Here is a 15,782-nt window from a genome sequence, read left to right as displayed (position 1 = left end):
ACTATGGTTCCTTAGATCGTATTTGATGGCCCGAAAAAATTTTAGGCGATCAGGGTCCCGGAGGCCCGGCCCACTTGGGAGGCATGGGCAATAGCACACGAAAATATGGGAATCGGGCGAAATTCTAGGTTTTCAGCCGTAAAATGCAAAAAATGAGGACCGATCATGGCGGGGCGGTGACTATGGTTCCTTAGGTCGTATTTGATGGCCAGGAAAAATTGTAGGCGATCGGGGTCCGGGGGGCCTGGGACCACTCGGAAGGCGTGGGATATAGTACACGAAAATATGGGAATCGCGCGGAATTCTAGTTTTTTGGCCGAAAAATGCAAAAAATGAGGAACAATCATGGAGGGGTAGTGACAATGGTTCTTTAGGTCGTATTTGAGGGCCCGGAAAAGTTTTAGGCGATCGGGGTCCGGGGTTCCCTGGACCACTTGGAAGGCGTGGGTATAGCACACGAAAATATGGGAATCGGGCGGAATTCCAGTTTTTTGGTCGAAAAATGCAAAAAAATGAGGAACGATCATGGCGGGGCGATGACTATAGTTACTTAGGTCGTATTTGATGGCTCGGAAAAATTTTAGGCGTACGGGGTCCGGGGGACTTGGGAGCACTCGGAAGGCGTGGGCTATAGCACACGAAAATATGAGAATCGCGCGGAATTATAGCATTTTGGCCGAAAAATGCAAAAAATGAGGAACGATCATGGCGGGGCGGTGACTGTGGTTCCTTAGATCGTATTTGATGGCCCGAAAATTTTTTAGGCGATCAGGGTCCGGGAGGCCCGGCCCACTCGGGAGGCGTGGGCTAGCACACGAAAATATGGGAATCGGGCGAAATTCTAGGTTTTCAGCCGTAAAATGCAAAAAATGAGGACCGATCATGGTGGGGCGGTGACTATGGTTCCTTAGGTCGTATTTGATGGCTAGGAAAAATTTTAGGCGATCGGAGTCCGGGGGGCCTGGCCCACTCAGAAGGCGTGGGCAATAGCACACGAAAATATGGGAATCGCACGGAATTCTAGTTTTTTACCCGAAAAATGCAAAAAATGAGGAATGATCATGGCGGGGCTATGACTGTGGTTCCTTAGGTCGTATTTGATGGCCCGGAAAAATTTTAGGCGTTCATGGTCCGGGGCTCCCGGGACCACTTGTAAGGCATGGGTATAGTACACAAAAATATGGGAATTGGACGGAATTCTAGTTTTTGGCCGTAAAATGCAAAAAATGAGGAACGGTCATAGAGGGGCAGTGACTTTGGTTCCTTATGTCGTATGTGATGGCCCAGAACAAATTTAGGCGATCGGGGTCCGGGGACCCCGGCCCACTCGGAAGGCATGGGCGCACACGAAAATATGGGAATCGGGAGGAACGATCATGGCAGGGCGGTGAGGAACGATCATGGCGGGGCGGTGATTATGGTTCCTTCGGTCGTATTTGATGTCCCGGAAAAATTTTAGGCGAACGGGGTCCGGGGGGCCTGGGACCACTCGGAAGGCGTGGGCTATAGCACACGAAAATATGGGAATCGCGCGGAATTCTAGTTTTTTGGCCGAAAAATGCAAAACATGAGGAACGATCATGGCGGGGTGGTTACTATGGTTCATTAGGTCGTATTTTATGGCCCAGAAAATTTTTAGGCGATCGGGGTCCGGGGGTCCTGGGACCACTTGGAAGGCGTGGGCTATAGCACATAAAAATATAGGAATCAGGCGGAATTCTAGTTATTTGGCCCAAAAATGCAAAAAAAAGAGGAATGATCATGGCGAGGCGGTGTCTATGGTTCCTTAGGTCCTATTTGATTGCCCGAAAAATTTTTAGGCGATCCGAGTCCGGGGGGCCCGGCCCACTTGGGAGGCGTGGGCTATGGCACACGAAAATATGGGAATCAGGCGAAATTCTAGTTTTTTGGCTGAAAAATGCAAAAAATGAGGAACGTTCATGGCGTGGCAGTGACTATGGTTCCTTAGGTCGTATTTGATGGTCCGGGAAAATTTTAGGCGATCAGGGTCCGGGGGTCCCGGGACCACTTGGAAGGCGTGGGCTATAGCACACAAAAATATGGGAATAGCGCGGAATTCTAGTTTTTTAGCCGTAAAACGCAAAAGGTGAGTAACGATCATGGAGGGGCAGTGACTATCGTTCCTTAGGTCGTATTTAATGGCCTGAAAAAAATTTTAGACATTTCGAGTCCGGGGGGCCCGGCCCACTCGGAAGGTCTGGGCTATAGCACACGAAAATATGGGAATTAGGCAAAATTCTAGTTTTTTCGCTGAAAAACGCAAACAACTAGGAACGTTCATGGCGGGGCAGAGACTATGGTTCCTTAGGTCGTATTTGATGGTCCCGGAAAATTTTAGGCGATCGGGGTCTGGTGGTCCTGGGACCACTTGGAAGGCGTGGGCTATAGCACACAAAAATATCGGAATCGGGCGGAATTCTAGTTATTTTGCCCAAAAATGCAAAAAAAGAGGAACGATCATGGCGAGGCGGTGTCTATGGTTCCTTAGGTCCTATTTGATTGCCCGAAAATTTTTAGGCTATCCGAGTCCGGGGGGCCCGGCCCACTTGGGAGGCGTGGGCTATAGCACACGAAAATATGGGAATGAGGCGGAATTCTCGTTTTTTGGCCAAATGTGCAAAAAATGAGGAACGTTCATGGCGGGGCAGTGACTATGGTTCCTTAGGTCGTATTTGATGGTCTGGGAGAATTTTAGGCGATCGAGGTCCGGGGGTCCCGGGACCACTCGGAAGGCGTGAGCTATAGCACACGAAAATATGGGAATTGCACGAAATTCTAGTTTTTTGGCCGAAAAATGCAAAAAAAGAGGAATGATCATGGTGAGGCAGTGTCTATGGTTCCTTAGGTCCTATTTGATTGCCCGAAAATTTTTAGGCGATCCGAGTCCGGGGGGCCCGGCCCACTGGGGAGGCGTGGGCTATAATAATATGGGAACGTTCATATTATTTTTAGGTGAGGCACACGATAATATGGGAATGAGGCGGAATTCTAGTTTTTTGGCCAAAAAATGCAAAAAATGAGGAACGTTCATGGCGGGGCAGTGACTATGGTTCCTTAGGTCGTATTTGATGGTCCGGGAAAATTTTAGGCGATCGGGGTCCGGGGGTCCCGGGACCACTCGGAAGGCGTGAGCTATAGCACACGAAAATATGGGAATAGCACGAAATTCTAGTTTTTTGGCCGAAAAACGCAAAAGGTGAGGAACGATCATGGAGGGGCGGTGACTATGGTTCCTTAGGTCGTATTTAATGGCCTGGAAAATTTTTAGACGTTCCGAGTCCGGGGGCCCGGTCCACTCGGAAGGTATGGGCTATAGCACACGAAAATATGGGAATCAGGCGAAATTCTAGTTTTTTCGCTGAAAAACGCAAACAACTAGGAACGTTCCTGGCGGGGCAGTGACTATGGTTCCTTAGGTCGTATTTGATGGTCTGGGAAAATTTTAGGCGATCAGGTTTCGGGGGTCCCGGGACCACTCGGAAGGCATGGGCTATAGCCCACGAAAATATGGGAATAGCGCGAAATTCTAGTTTTTTGGCCGAAAAACGCAAAAAACTAGGAACGTTCATGGCTGGGCGGTGACTATGGTTCCTTAGGTCATATTTTATGTTCCGGAAAAATTTTAGGCGATCGGGGTCTGGGGGTCCCGGGACCACTCGGAAGGCGTGGGCTATAGCACATGAAAATATGGGAATCGCGCGGAATTCTAGTTGTTTGGCCGAAAAATGCAAAAAAAGAGGAACAATTATGGCGGGGCGGTTACATTGGTTCCTTAGGTCGTATTTGATGGCCCGAAAAAATTTTAGGCGATCGGGGTCCGGGGGACCCGGGACCACTTGGAAGGCGTGGGCTATAGCACACAAAAATATAGGAATCAGGCGAAATTCTAGTTTTTTGGTCAAAAAATGCAAAAAATGAGGAACGATCATGGCGAAGCGGCGACTATGGTTCCTTAGACCCTATTTGATTGCCCGAAAAAAATTTAGGAGATCTTAGTCCGGGGGGCCCGGCCCACTCGGAAGGCGTGGGCAATATCAGACAAAAATATGGTAATCGGGCGGAATTATAGTTTTTTAGCCGAAAAAAGCAAAAAATGAGGAACGATCATGGAGGGGCAGTGACTATGGTTCCTAAGGTTGTATTTGATGGCCCTGAAAAATTTTAGGCGATCGGGGTCCGGGGTTCCTGGGACCACTTGGAAGGCGTTGGTATAGCACACGAAAATATGGGAATCGGGCAGAATACTAGTTTATTGGCCGAAAATGCAAAAAATGAGGAACGCTCATGGCGGGGAGGTAACTATTTTTCCTTAGGTCTTATTTGATGGCCCGAAAATGTTTTAGGTGATCCGAGTCCAGGTTGCCCGGCCCACTCGGAAGGCGTGGGCTATAGCACACGAAAGTATGGGAATCGGGCGGAATTCTAGGTTTTTGGCCGAAAAACACAAAAAATGAGGAACGATCATGGCGGTGCGGTGACTAAGGTTCCTTAGGTCTTATTTGATGTCCCGGAAAAAATTTAGGAGATCGAGGTTCGGAGGTCCCGGGACCACTTGGAAGGCGTGGGCTAGAGAACACGAAAATATGGGAATCGGGCGGAATTCTAGTTTTTTCGCCAAAAATGCAAAAAATGAGGAATGGTCAAGACGGGGTGGTGACTATGGTTCCTTAGATCGTATTTGATGGCCTGGAAAAATTTTAGGTTATCCAGCTCCGTGGTGCCCTACCCATTGGGAAGGCATGGGTTATAGCACACGGAAATATGGGAATCGCGTGGAATTCTATTTTTTTGGCCGAATAACACAACAAATAAGAAACGATCATGGCGGGGCGGTGACTATGGTTCCTTAGGTCGTATTTGATGTCCCGTAAATATTTTAGGAGGTTGGGGTTCGGAGGTCCCGGGACCACTTGGAAGGTGTGGGCTCTAGCACACGAAAATATTGGAATCAGGCGGAATTCTAGTTTTTAGGCCGAAAAATGCAAAAAATGAGAAACGATCATGGCGGGGCAGTGATTATGGTTCCTTAGGTCGTATTTAATGTCCCAGAAAATATTTAGGCGATTCGAGTCCGGGGGGCCGACCCACTCAGAGGCGTGGGCTGTAGCACACGAAAATATGGGAATTGCGCGGAATTCTAGTTTTTTGGCCGAAAAATGCAAAAAATGAGGAACGATTATGGCAGGGCAGTGACTATGGTTCTTTTGGTCGTATTTGATGGCCCTGAAAAATTTTAGGTGATCCGGGGTACGGGGGTCCCGGGACCACTTGGAAGGCGTGAGTTATAGCACACAAAAATATGGGAATCAGGCGAAATTCTAGTTTTTTGGCCGAAAAACACAAAAAATGAGGAACGATCATGGCAGGGCGGTGTTCCTTAGGTCTTATTTGATGTCCCGGAAAAATTTTAAGAGATCAGGGTTCGGGGGTCCCAGGACCACTTGGACGGCGTGGGCTATAGCACACGAAAATATCGGAATCGGGCAGAATTCTAGTTTTTTGGCAGTAAAATGCAAAATATTAGGAAAGGTCATGACAGGGCAGTGACTATGGTTCCTTAGGTCGTATTTGATGGCCAGGAAAATTTTTTGGCGATCCGGCTCTGTGAGGCCCTACCCATTGGGAAGGCGTGGGCCATAGCACACGGAAATATGGGAATCACGCGGAATTCTAGTTTTTTGCCGAAAAATGCAAAAAATGAGGAATGATCATGGCGGGGCGGTGACTATGTTTCATTAGATCGTATTTGATGGCCCGGAAAAATTTTAGGCGATCGGGGTCCGGGGTTCCCAGGACCACTTGGAAGGCGTGGGCTATAGCACACGAAAATCAGGGAATCGGGCAGAATTCTAGTAGTTTTTGGCCGAAATACGCAAAAAGTGAGGGACGATCATGGCGGGTCGGTGACTATGGTTCCTTAGGTCGTATTTAATGGCCCGAAAATTTTTTAGGCGATCCGAGTCCGGTAGGCCCGGCCCACTCGGAGGCGTGGGCTGTAGCACACGAAAATATGGGAATTGTGCGGAATTCTAGTTTTTTGGCCGAAAAACGCAAAAAATGTGGAACGATCATGGCGGGGCGGTGACTATGGTTCCTTAGGTCGTATTTGATGGCCCAGATAAATTTTAGGCGATCCGGGGTCTGGGGGTCCCAGGACAACTTGGAAGGCGTGGGCTATATACCACACGAAAATATGAGAATCGGGCGGAATTCTAGGTCATAGGCTCAAAAATGCAAAAAATTAGGAATGATCATGGCGAGGTGGTGACTATGGTTCCTTAGGTCTTATTTGATGACCCGGAAAAATTTTAGGCGATCGGGGTCCGGGTGTCACGGGACCACTTGGAAGGCGTGGGCTATAACACACGAAAATATGGGAATCGGGAGGAATTCTAGGTTTTTAGCCATCAAACGCAAAACAATGAGGAATGGTCATGGCAGGGGGGTGACTATGGTTCTTTACGTCGTATTTGATGGCCCGATAATTTTTTTGGCGATCACAGTCCGAGAGGTCTGGCCCACTCGAAAGGCGTGGGGTATAACACACAATAATATGGGAATCATGCGAAATTCTAGTTTTTTGGCCAAAAAACGCAAAAAATGAGGTACGAAGTTGGCGGGGCGGTGACTATGGTTCCTTAGGTCGTATTTGATGGCCCGAAAAATTTTTAGGCGATTGGGGTCAGGGGGTCCCAGGACCAGCTGGAAGGCGAGGGCTATAGCACACGAAAATATAGGAATCGAGCGGAATTCTAGCTTTTAGGCGAAAAAATACAAAAAATGAGGAACGATCATGGCGGGGTAGAGTCTATGGTTCCTTAGGTTGTATTTAATGGCCCAGAAAAATTTTAGGCAATCCAAGTCCAGGGCGCCCGGCCCACTTGGAAGGCGTGGGCTATAGCACACGAAAATATGGGAATCGGGCGAAATTCTATTTTTTTTGCCGAAAAACGCAAAAAATGAGGAACGATCATGGCGGGGTGGTGACTATGGTTCCTTAGGTTGTATTTGATGGCCCGAAAAATTTTTAGGCGATCGGGGTCTGGGGGGCCCGGGACCACTCGGAAGGCGTGGGCTATAGCACACGAAAATATGGGAATCGGGCGGAATTCTAGTTTTTTGGCAGTAAAATGGAAAATATTAGGAAAGGTCATGGCAGGGCGGTGACTATGGTTCCTTAGATCGTATTTGATGGCCCGGAAAAATTTTTGGCGATCCGGCTCCGTGGGTCCCAACCCATTGGGAATGCGTGGGCTATAGCATACGAAAGTATGGGAATCGCGCGAAATTCTAGTTTTTTGCCGAAAAACGCAAAAAATGAGGAATGATCATGGCAGTACGGTGACTATGGTTCGTTAGATCATTTTGATGGCCCGGAAAAATTTTAGGCGATCGGGGTCCGGGGGTCCCCGGACCACTTGAAAGGCGTAGGCTATAGCACACGAAAATCTTGGAATCGGGCGGAATTCTAGTAGGTTTTGGCTGAAATACGCAAAAAGTGAGGGACGATCATGGCAGGGCGGTGACTATGGTTCCTTAGGTCGTATTTAATGGCCCGAAAAAATTTTAGGCGATCCGAGTCCGGAGGTGCCCGGCCCACTTAGAGGCGTGGGCTGTAGCACACGAAAATAGGGGAATTGCGCGGAATTCTAGTTTTTTTGCCGAAAAACGCAAAAAATGAGGAACGATCATGGCGAGGCTTGTGACTATGGTTCTTAGGTCGTATTTGATGGCCCGGATAAATTTTAGGCGATTCGGGGTCTGGGAGTCCCGGGACCACTTGGAAGGCGTGGGCTATAGCACACGAAAATATGGGAATCGGGCGGAATTCTAGGTCTTAGGCTCAAAAATGCAAAATATGAGGAACAATCATGGCGGGACGGTTACTATGGTTCCTTAGGTCGTATTTGATGGCCCGGAAAAATTTTAGGCGATCGGGGTCCGGGGGTCACGGGACCACTTGGAAGGCGTGGGCTATAGCACATGAAAATATGGGAATCAGGCGGAATTCTAGGGTTTTAGCCGTAAAATGCAAAACAATGAGGAACGGTCATGGCAGGGCGGTGACTATGGTTCTTTAGATCGTATTCGATGACCCTGAAAAATTTTAGGCGATCCGGGTCCGGGGGCCCGGGACCACTCGGAAGGCATGGGCTATAGCACACGAAAATATGGGAATCGCGCGGAATTCTAGTTTTTTGGCCGAAAAACACAAAAAATGAGGAACGATCATGGGGGGGCGGTGACTATGGTTCCTTATATCTTATTTGATATCCCAGAAAATTTTAAGAGATCGGGGTTCGGGGGTCCCAGGACCACTTGGAAGGCGTGGGCTATAGCACACGAAAATATGGGAATCGGGCGAAATTCTAGTTTTTAGGCCGTAAAATGCAAAATATTAGGAAAGGTCATGACGGGGCAGTGACTATGGTTCCTTAGGTCGTATTTGATGGCCCGAAAAAATTTTAGGCGATTCGTCTCCGTGGTGCCCTACCCATTGGGAAGGCGTGGGTTATAGCACACGCAAATATGGGAATCGTGCGGAATTCTAGTTTTTTGGCCGAAAAACAAAAAAAATGAGGAACGATCATGGCGGGGCGGTGACTATGTTTCGTTAGATCGTATTTGATGGCCCGGAAATTTTTTTGGCGATCACAGTCCGGGGGGTCATGCCCACTCGAAAGGCGTGGGCTATAACACACAATAATATGGGAATCATGCGAAATTCTAGTTTTTTGGCCAAAAAACGCAAAAAATGAGGAACGAACTTGGCGGGGCGGTGACTATGGTTCCTTAGGTCGTATTTGATGGCCCGAAAATTTTTTAGGCGATTGGGGTCAGGGAGTCCCGGGACCAGCTGGAAGGCGAGGGCTATAGCACACGAAAATATGGGAATCGAGCGGAATTCTAGCTTTTAGGCGAAAAAATGCAAAAAATGAGGAACGATCGTGGCGTGGCAGAGTCTATGGTTCCTTAGGTTGTATTTAATGGCCCAAAAAATTTTTAGGCAATCCGAGTCCGGGGCGCCCGGCCCATTTGGAAGGCATGGGCTATAGCACACGAAAATATGGGAATCGGGCGAAATTCTATTTTTTTTGCCGAAAAACGCAAAAAATGAGGAACGATCATGGAGGGGTGGTGACTATGGTTCCTTAGGTTGTATTTGATGGCCCGAAAAATTTTTAGGCGATCGGGGTCCGGGGGTCCCAGGACCACTTGGAAGGCGTGGGCTATAGCACACGAAAATCTGGGAATCGGGTGGAATTCTAGTAGTTATTGGCCGAAATACGCAAAAAGTGAGGGACGATCATGGCGGGTCAGTGACTATGGTTCCTTAGGTCGTATTTAATGGCCTTGAAAAATTTTAGGCGATCCGAGTCCGGCAGGTCCGGCCCACTCGGAGGCGTGGGCTGTAGCACACGAAAATATGGGAATTGTGCGGAATTCTAGCTTTTTGGCCGAAAAATGCAAAAAATGAGGAACGATCATGGCGGGGCGGTGACTATGGTTCCTTAGGTCGTATTTGATGGCCCAGATAAATTTTAGGAGATCCGGGGTCTGGGGGTCCCGGGACAACTTGGAAGGCGTGGGCTATATACCACACGAAAATATGAGAATCGGGCGGAATTCTAGGTCATGGGCTCAAAAATGCAAAAAATTAGGAACGATCATGGCGAGGCGGTGACTATGGTTCCTTAGGTCTTATTTCATGGCCCGGGAAAAATTTTAGGCGATCGGGGTCCGGGTGTCACGGGACCACTTGGAAGGCGTGGGCTATAACACACAAAAATATGGGAATCGGGAGGAATTCTAGATTTTTAGCCGTCAATCGCAAAACAATGAGGAACGGTCATGGCAGGGCGGTGACTATGGTTCTTTAGGTCGTATTCGATGACCCGAAAAATTTTTAGGCGATCGGGGTCCGGTGGGCTCGGGACCACTCGGAAGGCGTGGGCTATAGCACACGAAAATATGGGAATCGCGCGAAATTCTAGTTTTTTGGCCGAAAACACAAAAAATGAGGAACGATCATTGCGGGGCAGTGACTATGGTTCCTTAGGTCGTATTTAATGGCCCAGAAAAATTTTAGGCGATCCGGCTCCGGGGGTCCAGGGACCACTCGGAAGGCGTGGGCTATAGCACACGAATATATAGGAATCACGCGAAATTCTAGTTGTTTGGCCGAAAAATGCAAAAAATGAGGAATGATCATGTCGGGGCAGTTACTATAGTTCCTTAGGTTATATTTGATGGCCCGGAAATATTTTGGGCGATCGGGGTCCGGGGGTGCCGAGACCAGTTGGAAGGCGTGGGCTATACCATACAAAAATATGGGAATCGGGTGGAATTCTAGCTTTTTGGCCATAAAATGCAAAAAATGAGGAAAGGTCATGGAGAGGCGGTGACTATAGTTCCTTGGGTCGTATTTGATGGCCCGGAAAAATTTTTGGCGATCGGAGTCCGGAGGTCCCGGGACCACTTGGAAGGTGTGGACTATAACACACGAAAATATGGGAATTGGGCAGAATTATAGTTTTTTGGCCGAAAAATGCAAAGAATGAGGAACGATCATGGCGGGGCGGTGACTATGGTTCCTTAGGTCGTATTTGATGGCCTGGAAAAATTTTAGGCGATCCGAGTCCGGGAGGCCCGACCCAATCGGAAGGCGTGGGCTATAACACACGAAAATATAGGAATCAGGCGGAATTCTAGTTTTTTGGCCGTAAAATGCAAAAAATGAAGACCGATCATGGCGGGCCGGTGACTATGGTTCCTTATGTCGGATTTGATGGCCCGGAAAAATTTTAGGCGATCGGGGTCGGGAGGTCCCGGGACCACTTGGAAGGCATGGGCTATAACACACAAAAATATGGGTATTGGGCGGAATTCTAGTTTTTTTGCCGTAATATGCAAAAACACGAGGAACGGTCATGTCACAGCGGTGAATATGGTTCTTTAGGTCGTATTTGATGGCCCGAAAAAATTTTAGGCAATCGGAGTCCGGGGGCCCCGGCCCACTTGGAAGGCATGGGCTATAACACACGAAAACATGGGAATGAGGCGGCATTCTAGTTTTTTTGTAGTAAAATGCAAAAAATGAGAAACGATCATGGCGGGGCGGTGACTCTGGTTCCTTAGGTCATATTTGATGGGCCAAAAAAATTTTAGGCGATCGGGGTCTTGGAGTCCCGGGTCCACTTGGAAGGCGTGGGCTATAGCACACGAAAATATGGGAATCGGGCGGAATTCTTGGTTTTTGGCCGTAAAATGCAAAAAATGAGGAACGGTCATGGCGGGGTGGTGACTATTATTCCTTAGGTCGTATTTGATGGCCCGGAAAAATTTTAGGCGATCCGGCTCCGGGGGGCCCTACACATTGTGAAAGCGTGGGCTATTATATTACACGAAAACATGGGAATCGGGCGGAATTCTAGTTCTATGGCCAAAATATGCATAAAATGAGGAACGATCATGGCGGGGAAGTGACTATGGTTCCTTAGGTCTTATTTGATGGCCCGAAAAATTTTTAGGTTATCCGAGTTCGGGGGGCACGGCCCACTCGGAAGGCGTGGGCTATACACACGAAAATATGATAATCGGGCGGAATTCTAGTTTTTTTGCCAAAAAATGCAAAATATGAGGAACGCTCATGGCGGGGCAATGACTATGGTGCCTTAGATCATATTTTATGTCCCGGAAAAATTTTAGGCGATCGGTGTCTGGGGTTCTCTGGACCACTTGAAAGGCGTGGGCTACGAAAATATGGGAATCGGGTGGAATTCTAGTTTTTTTGCCGGAAATCACAATAATTGAGGAACAATCATGGTGGGGCGGTGACTATGGTTCCTTAGGTCGTATTTGATGGCCTAGAAAAATTTTAGGCGATCCGAGCCTGGAAGGCCCGGCCCACTCGGAAGGCGTGGGTTATAAAACACGAAAATATGGGAATCGGGTGGAATTCTAGCTTTTTGGCCGTAAAATGCAAAAAATGAGGAAAGGTCATGGCGGGGCGGCGACTATGGTTCCTTGGGTCATATTTGATGGCCCGGAAAAATTTTAGGCGATCGGGGTCGGGGGGTCCCGGGACCATTTGGAAGGCGTAGGCTTATACACACAAAAATATGGGAATCGTGCAAAATTCTAGTTGTTTGGCCAAAAAATGCAATAAATGAGGAATGATCATGGCGGGGCGGTTACTATGTTTCCTAAGGTCGTATTTGATGGCCCGAAAAAATTTTAGGCGATCGGGGTCCGGGGGTCCCGAGACCACTTGGAAGGCATGGGCTATAGCACACAAAAATATAAGAATCAGGCGGAATTCTAGTTTTTTGGCCCAAAAATACAAAAATGAGGAACGATCATGGCGAGGCGGTGATAATGGTTCCTTAGGTCCTATTTGATTGCCCGAAAAAGTTTTAGGCGATCCGAGTCCGAGGGCCCTGCCCACTCGGAACGCGTGGGCAATAGCACACAAAATATGGAAATCGGGCGGAATTCTAGTTTTTTAGCCGAAAAACGCAAAAAATGAGGAACGATCATTGGCAGGGCAGTGACTATGGTTCCTTAGGTCGTATTTGATGTCCTGAAAAAATTTTAGGCGATCCGAGCCCGGAGGGCCCGACCCACTCAGAAGGCATGGGCTATAGAACACGAAAATATGGGAATCGGGTGGAATTCTAGCTTTTTGGCCGTAAAATGCAAAAAATGAGGAAAGTTCATGGCAAGGCGGTGACTATGGTTCCTTGGGTTGTATTTGATGGCCCAGAAAAATTTTAGGCGATCCAGGTCTGGGGGTCCCGAGACTACTTGGAAGGCGTGGGCTATAACACACGAAAATATGGGAATTGGGCGGAATTCTAGTTTTTTGGCCGAAAATGCAAAGAATGAGGAACGATCATGGCGGGGTAGTGACTATGGTTCCTTAGGTCATATTTGATGGCCCGGAAAAATTTTAGGCGATCGGGGTCTGGGGGTCCCGGGACCACTTGGAAGGCGTGGGCTATAGCACACAAAAATATGGGAATCGGGCGGAATTCTAGTTTTTTTGCCGTAAAACGCAAAAACACGAGGAACGGTCATGTCAGGGTGGTGACTATGGTTCTTAAGGTCATATTTGATGGCCTTGAAAAATTTTAGGCGATCCGAGTCCGGGGGGGCCTGGCCCACTTGGAAGGCGTGGGTTATAGCACACGAAAATATGGGAGTGAGGTGGCATTCTAATTTTTTTGTAGTAAAATGCAAAAAATGGGAACGATCTTGGCAGGGCGGTGACTCTGGTTCCTTAGGTCATATTTGATGGGCCGGAAAAATTTTAGGCGATCGAGGTCCTGGAGTCCCGGGTCCACATGGAAGGCATGGGCTATAGCACACGAAAATATGTGAATCAGGCGGAATTCTAGTTTTTTGGTCGTAAAATGCAAAAAATGAGGAAAGGTCATGGCGGGGCGGTGACTATGGTTCCTTAGGTCGTATTTGATGGCCCGTAAAAATTTTAGGCGATCCGGCTCCGGGGGGCCCTACCCATTGGGAAGGCGTAGGCTATTATAGCACACGAAAATATGGGAATCGGGCGGAATTCTAGTTCTTTGGCCGAAAAATGCATAAAATGAGGAACGATCATGGCGGGGAGGTGACTATGGTTCCTTAGGACTTATTTGATGGCCCAAAAAAAATTTAGGTGATCCGAGTTCGGGGGGCCCGGCCCACTCGGAAGGCGTGGGCTATAGCACACGAAAATATGGTAATCGGGCGGAATTCTAGTTTTCTTGCCGAAAAATGCAAAATATGAGGAACGCTCATGGCGGCGCGGTGACTATGGTTTCTTAGGTCATATTTGATTGCCCAAAAAATTTTTAGGCGATCGGGGTCCATGGGTCCCAGGACCACTTTGAAGGCGTGGGCTATAGCACACGAAAATATGGGAATCGGGCGGAATTCTAATTTTTTGGCCGAAAAACGCAAAAAGTGAGGAACGATCATGGCGGGGCGGTGACTATGGTTCCTTAGGTAGTATTTTATGGCCCGAAAAAATTTTAGACGTTCCGAGTACGGGGGCCCGGCCCACTCGGAAGGTCTGGGCTATAGCACACGAAAATATGGGAATCGGGCGGAATTCTAATTTTTTCGCTGAAACTGCAAACAACTAGGTACGTTCATGGCGGGGCAGTGACTATGGTTCCTTAGGTCGTATTTGATGGTCCGGAAAAATTTTAGGCGATCGGAGTCCGGGGGTCCCGGGACCACTCGGAAGGCGTGGGCTAGCACACGAAAATATGGGAATAGCGCGGAATTCTTGTTTTTTGGCCGAAAAACGCAAAAAAATAGGAACGTTCATGGCTGGGAGGTGACTATGGTTCCTTAGGTCGTATTTGATGGTCGGGAAAAATTTTAAGCGATCGGGGTACGGGGGTCCCGGGACCACTCGGAAGGCGTGGGCTATAGCACATGAAAATATGGGAATCGCGTGGAATTCTAGTTGTTTAGCCGAAAAGCACAAACAAAGAGGAACGATCATGGCTGGACAGTTACTATGGTTCCTTAGGTCGTATTTGATGGCCCGGAAAAATTTTAGGCGATCGGGGTCCCGGGACCACTTGGAAGGCGTGGGCTATGCACACAAAAATATGAGAATCATGCGAAATTCTAGTTTTTTGGTCGAAAAATGCAAAAAATGAGGAACGATCATGGCGAGGCGGTGACTATGGTTACTTAGGTCCTGTTTGATTTCTCAAAAAATATTTAGGCGATCCGAGTGCGGGGGCCCGGCCCACTCGGAAGGCGTGGGAAACAGCACACAAAAATATGGTAATCGGGCGGAATTCTAGTTTTTAGCCGAAAACCGCAAAATATGAAAAACGATCATGGCAGGGCAGTGACTATGGATCCTTAGGTCGTATTTGATGGCCCGGAAAAATTTTAGGCGATCGGGGTCCGGGGTTCCCGGGATCACTTGGAAGGCGTGGGTATAGCACACGAAAATATGAGAATCTGGCAGAATTCTAGTTTTTTGGCCGAAAAATGCAAAAAATGAGGAACGCTCATGGCGGGGAGGTGACTATTTTTCCTTAGGTATTATTTGATGGACCGAAAAGTTTTTAGGTAATCCGAGTCCGGGGGCCCGGCCCACTCGGAAGGCCTGGGTTATAGCACACGAAAATATGGGAATCGGGCGGAGTTCTAGGTTTTTGGCCGAAAAATTCAAAAAATGAGGAACGATCATGGCAGGGTGGTGACTACGGTTCCTTAGGTCGTATTTGATGGCCAGGAAAAATTGTAGGCGATCGGGGTCCGGGGGGCCTGGGACCACTCGGAAGGCGTGGGATATAGCACACGAAAATATGGGAATCGCGCGGAATTCTAGTTTTTTGGCCGAAAAATGCAAAAAATGAGGAACAATCATGGCGGGGCAGTGACAATGGTTCTTTAGGTCGTATTTGATGGCCCGGAAACGTTTTAGGCGATCGGGGTCCGGGGTTCCCTGGACCACTTGGAAGGGGTGAGTATAGCACACGAAAATATGGGAATCGGGCGGAATTCCAATTTTTTGGTCGAAAAATGCAAAAAATGAGGAACGATCATGGTGGGGCGGTGACTATTGTTCCTTAGGTCGTATTTGATGGCCCGGAAAAATTTTAGGCGAACGGGGTCCGGGGGGCCTGGGACCAGTCGAAAGGCGTGGGCTATAGCACACGAAAATATGGGAATCGCGCGGAATTCTAGTATTTTGGCCGAAAAATGCAAAACATGAGGAACGATCATGG

Source organism: Nicotiana tabacum, chromosome 19 (genome assembly GCF_000715075.1).
Source record: "Nicotiana tabacum cultivar K326 chromosome 19, ASM71507v2, whole genome shotgun sequence".
NCBI lineage: Eukaryota > Viridiplantae > Streptophyta > Magnoliopsida > Solanales > Solanaceae > Nicotiana > Nicotiana tabacum.
This window is presented reverse-complemented; position numbering follows the sequence as displayed.